Genomic DNA, 6,013 nt, shown 5'->3' with positions numbered 1-6,013 from the left:
AAGACTTAGAAATTAGACCTGAGACGGTGAAGTTAGTAGAGGAGAACATAGGTTCAACACTACAACATATTGGCACAGGCAGTAACTTTCTCAACAAAACCTCCAAAGCTCAGGAAATTAAAGCAAGAATAAACAAGTGGGATAACATTAAACTAAAAAGTTTCTTCTCATCAAAGGAAACTATCAATAACCTAAAGAGGAAGCCTACAGAATGGGAAAGGATCTTTACCAGCCACCATTCTGATAGGGGGCTAATATCCAGAGTATACAAAGAGCTCAAAAGGCTCTACACCAACAAAACAAACAACCCAATCAAGAAATGGGCAAATGAACTAAATAGACACTTCACAAAAGAAGAGATACAAAGGGCTAATAGATACATGAAAAGATGTTCTTCATCACTGGCCATCAGGGAGATGCAAATCAAAACTACACTGAGATTCCATCTAACCCCAGTGAGAGTAGCAAGCATAAAGAAATCAAACAACAACAAATGCTGGCGAGGATGTGGGGAAAGAGGAACTCTTTTACACTGTTGGTGGGAGTGCAAACTAGTTCAGCCACTATGGAGATCTGTGTGGAGATTCCTAAGAAAGGTGGGAATAGATCCACCATATGATCCAGCTATACCACTCCTGGGTATCTTTCCAAAAGGGTTGAATTCAGAGAAATACAGCAACATATGCATACCTATGTTCATAGCAGCACAATTTGTAATAGCCAAAATATGGATCCAACCCAGATCACCATCAACAGATGAATGGATAGCAAAACTGTGGGAAATACACACAATGGAATTCTATTCAGCCATAAAGAAGAACAAAATTTTATCATTTGCAAGAAGATGGAAAGCCCTGGAAAGCATCATGTTAAGTGAGATCAGCCAAGCACAGAAGGAGAAGATACACATGTTTCCTCTAATATGCCCAAACTAGAAAACACAAAGGATACCAGTAGGACCCCAGATATTAGAGGGGAAATACTAGCTAAGTTTTAATGGAAAGATAGGAGAGGAGAAAGGCCGATCTTGATTAAGGAGCATCTTCACCTGAACATGTGTAAAATTATGAATAAGACATGGTTAACCTGGCCAACCATTGGTGGGGGGGGGGGAGAAAACGGGGGCGGGGGGAGAGGGCACCAAATATAGTGTAAATGTATACTATTTATGTTCAATAAAAAAAATTGTTAAAAAAAATAAATAAATAAATAAATAAAAAAAAATAAAAAAAATAATTAAAAAAAAAAAAAAAAAAAAAAAAAAAAAAAAAAGAAGGTGCCTGAATTTGCCTTAGGACACAATGGTCACTGTGCCTCAGAGGAGATATCAGGTGTGCTAGTTAATACCTCTTCCTTTCTCTCTGGTGTTCATTTCTTTTTATTTATCTTTGGTTTAGCCATGAATTCCTACATTTTAATAATGTAGGAACATTTAGAAAAATGTACTCTTAATGCATGTCAAGGTCTCAGAAATTCAAGAACAAACCAAATCCCCAGTTAGTATTAGGAAAGAAAATATAATGATAAAAGAAGAAATAACCACAATAAAAATTAAACGAATAAAATCAGTGAAAAAATTATGCAAGAGACAGCCATGAATTCAACCAAAACACCCCGCATGCCACTCCTGAATGACATGGTGCTGTAACTAACTTCTGTATTTCTATCTTTTAAATAAACTCTTTAAATCTTCAAAAACAAAACAAAACAAAACTCTGCAAGAAATAGCACACTGGAATGGAGATTAGGTTTCTGCAAAGAAAAAACTACCCTGGGATTTCACCTAACTCCGACTAGAATGGAAATCATTCAAAACACAAACAACAAAAAATGCTAGAAAGGATGATGTGAAAAAGTGAGAATTCCAAAATATTGTTGGTTGAATTGCAATTTGGTGCAACCACTTTGGAATACTGTATGGACGATCCTCAGAAGAATGGAAACGAACTTAACCTTTGATCCAGCAATACACTTCTGGGTATCCACCCAAAAGAAAGGAAACCAAACCACCACACTAATGCATGTGTATCTATGTTCACAGATGCACAATTCACCATAGCCAAACTAGGGAACCAGCCAAGATTTCCATCAACAGATGAACAGATTGCAAAACTGTGGCATATGTACAAAATATAAATTTACTCATCCATAAAGAAAACCACTATTACATCAATTTCAGGAAAATTGATGGAATGGAAGACATCATGCAAAGTGAGATTAATAGTCACAAAAAATAAGATATCAGATGCTTTCTCTATCATATGCCAAATCTAGGGAGAAATGAGTAACAGGAGGATCTCTAGATGAAGTAGGAGATTGTAGATGAGCAAATACGGTGACCGAACTGAGGCATCAGAGATTGGGAGAGGGAAACTCTCTAAAGCACATGATGTACTTAAACAAACATTTCAGAGTCAATCAGTAAGCCAAGCATGGGAAGGAGGGTGGAGGAGGGAATGGTTGGGAAAGGGGAAAGGGCTAATTGGGTGATGTGTGCATGTATGTGTCCACCATCTTCTATCCCATTATGATGGATAACTATAATGCACCAATAAAAAATTTAAAAACCCAAAAAACAAGAAGGAAAAATAAAATGAAATAAATTGAAAACACTGTGGATTGAAAGTGATTCTAACAAAAAAAATTTCACATGGGAAGGTGATATAACAACTGATTCCAGAGAATTTTGTGGGATTATGTTTAATAAAAGTAAACAAGAAAATGTGGAAGAAGTGGAAATATTTGTGCTCACATCTGCCCTAGGAAAATTGATGTCTGTAGATACTTAATGATTGTACTGAATCCGTATTAAACTGCTACCACACCTGACAAGTATACAGCAAAATGTAAAGAAAAGAAGAAGCAAGAAATTTAAAAAAACTAGGCTTGTCTCAGCAATAAAGGAAGACCCTTGGCAACAGAGCAAGATCTTGCTTCTACAAGAATAAATCAGCTGTTTATTATTGTACAGATTTCCAATACTGCTTATCGCATGCTGAGACAAAGAATTACACATTCGAGCCCAGTCTCAGGAAATTAGCTAGGCTGTCAAAAACCCATGAGGACCCTGCTTAGCAACACCAACCACTATGACAACAACAATAACAAAAACAACAATAAGACTAGGGTGTAATTCTGTTCAGCTATAAAGAAAAATAAAATATTAGCATTTGCAAGAAGATGGAAGGAACTAGAGAACATTATGTTAAGTGGGATTAGTCAAGCACAGAAAGAGAAGGGACATATGTTTTCTCTAATATGTTCAAGCTAGGGAGTAGTGGGAATACCAGAGGGATTCCAGATGATGGAATGGAAACCTCAGCAAAGCTTGAACAGTAGGATAGGAGAGGAAGAAAGCTGAGGTTGTTCAATGGAGGAGCTACATACGAATATGTGTAATAGCATAAATACAACATGATTAACCTGGGCACTCTCTATTGGGGGAGGGAAAGAAAGAGGGAAGGGCATGAAGCACAATGTAAATGTACACCAATCTCAATATGTTCCACTTATAAAAAATAAAAATTAAATTAAAAAATATATTAAAAAAAGAATAAAAAATCTAATCTGAAAAAAAGGCTAGGGTGTAGGTACAAACACAACTTCTTGTGTTCATTTGACAAAGCCACACATGCAAAAATTGCCCAAGATAACAATACTCATAATCCACTTCTGCTCATCTACCAGCTCATAAAAATGAGAATGTAAAATTTGAATTATATCTGTATTTTTAAAATTTAGGATGACTTAATTTATTATTCTTAGTAAAGTGCTATTTGAAATGGAATAATCCTTAGCTCAGTAAGTAAATCTCCATCCTTACATTTTTAGCCTTAGAGGCATCAGAGATCACACAGTAGGGAAAAGCCTTATGAACGCCATCAGTGTGGGAAAGCCTTCATTGTATCTTCTTCCCTTAAGAAGCATCAGAGATCACACACTAGAGAGAAACTTATGACTGTCATTCCTGTGGGAAAACCTTCAGCCAATTTGATACCCTTAAGCAGCATGAGAAAACACACACTCGTGAGAAACATTTTTAATGCCATCAGTGTGGGAAGACCTTCAGCAAATGTTCTACCCTTAACAGACATCAGGAAACACATATTGGAGAGAAACTTGATGAACGTCACCAGTGTGGGAAAGCCTTCATTGATCCCTCTAGCTTTAAGAATCATCAGAGAACGCGTACTGCATACACACTTTATGAATACCTTCAGTGTACTGAGGGAAAGCCTTCTCCTGTATTCTGGCTTTAGGCAACATCAAGCAACATACCCTGGAGAGAAGCCTTATGATTTAATACACTGTAGTAAAATAAAATAAAGGATATGTGGCTGGGAAAGACTTCAGTTTGTTTGAATACCTTAGACAGCACCAGAGAATGTAAACTGCAGATAAATAATAACAAAGTCATGACTGTAGAAATTCTTTTGATAATTCTCTGCAGTTCCGTAGAACATACTGGAAACAACCCTAACTCCCCTTGGTGAAAATTATGACCAAAGACAATGAGGCATCACAACTATAATGAATATTGAGTCATCTATGATTTCTATAGTATTTAAACATGAAAATGCATTGTAGAGAGAATACTTGGTCTAATCTGTGCAGAAGACACCTAAGATATTCTTACACCAAGGTGACGTGCACAAACTTATGGAAGAGAAGCTATATGCAGGAACCCTTGGTGGAAATGTTCCAATCAGTGATTTTTCATAGATGTTCTAACATAACCTGTGACAGAATGCAAGAAGAAGTCTTCAAACACAGGTCTTACCTGTAAACACACTGGCTGACATGGGAAGAAAGAACCATCGAATGTAGTCAAGTTCTAGGGGGAGTCCTTATGCCCCTCAAACTTTCAGAACTCTCCTGCATTTGTGCTCCTTAACTTCCTGCCCCTTCTTCCGTTTTGCTCCCCTTGGACAACTCGAGGGACTCTTCAGAACGAGCCACCAACAATAAGTAATTCCAGAGTTTACACTTATGTGTTTAACATGTTGACAAGCATTTAACATGTTGTGGTTTATATCGGTCAAACTCATATTGTTTAAATAAAATTACATATTACCTAAAATCAAAATAATTCCAAACAAAAAATACTTGATATAAATAGTACTAAGGGGAAGAAAAATTTTTATAATTTCTTGCTTTTTTTTTTTTTTTAGTTACTGGGGATAAAACCCAGTGTCATTCTACCTTCAAGCTATACCCCCATCCCTATTTTTAATCTATATTTTAAAATAGGGTCTGAGATGCAAAGAACCTCACTAAATAGCTGAGGCTGGGCGTGAAACCGCAGTCCGGTCTCAGCCTACCAAAGCTGGGATTATAAGCATGCGCCACCATATTGATGTGGCTCAAAAAACCCATAGACATCAAATGAGGTTTGGCTAGAAGAAAAATTTGAAAGGAATATGTGAAGCTCAGTCATCAAAAAAAGGACAACACATAGTACACTTAAAATTTTTATTAAATTAAGACATACTAAAGAAACCCCTTTATAGTTTCTTTAATCATAATGCACGGGAAAAGGGCGCTTTCTCCACAGTGGTTTGCAATGATGCACTTTAGTCAAGAGCTCCTCTACAGGTTTGGACACTACAGAAAAGAGGCAGGTCCCTGAGATCACAAAGTGTTGCCCCAAATTCAATCAAAGAACAAAATAAGTTAACTGCACTTTTCACTTATACAATAACTATACATATAACTGCATATGACTACATATAATATGACTATATATATGCTCAAATATAACCTAAGTTTTATAGAAACATAATTCATATAAAATGCTATCTATGACAGATCAACCATTTCCATTTAATAATACAAAATATGCTACACAATTTAAAGAAGCAGTGCCTGTGTGTCTGTCCCCAGCCCTTTGGACACATCCCCAGCTGAGGAAGCTCCTGTCCCAGGCCCATCCCTTCCCTGCCTGTGTGCCTCCCCAACACAGCCTTCCCTCCAAGTCCCCTGGGCTGGAGGCTGTGCCTTCCTCCCAGGCAGT

This window comes from Muscardinus avellanarius (assembly GCF_963383645.1).
Source record: "Muscardinus avellanarius genome assembly, chromosome: 10".
NCBI classification, from domain to species: Eukaryota; Metazoa; Chordata; class Mammalia; order Rodentia; family Gliridae; genus Muscardinus; species Muscardinus avellanarius.
Note: the sequence above shows the minus strand (reverse complement) of the source record.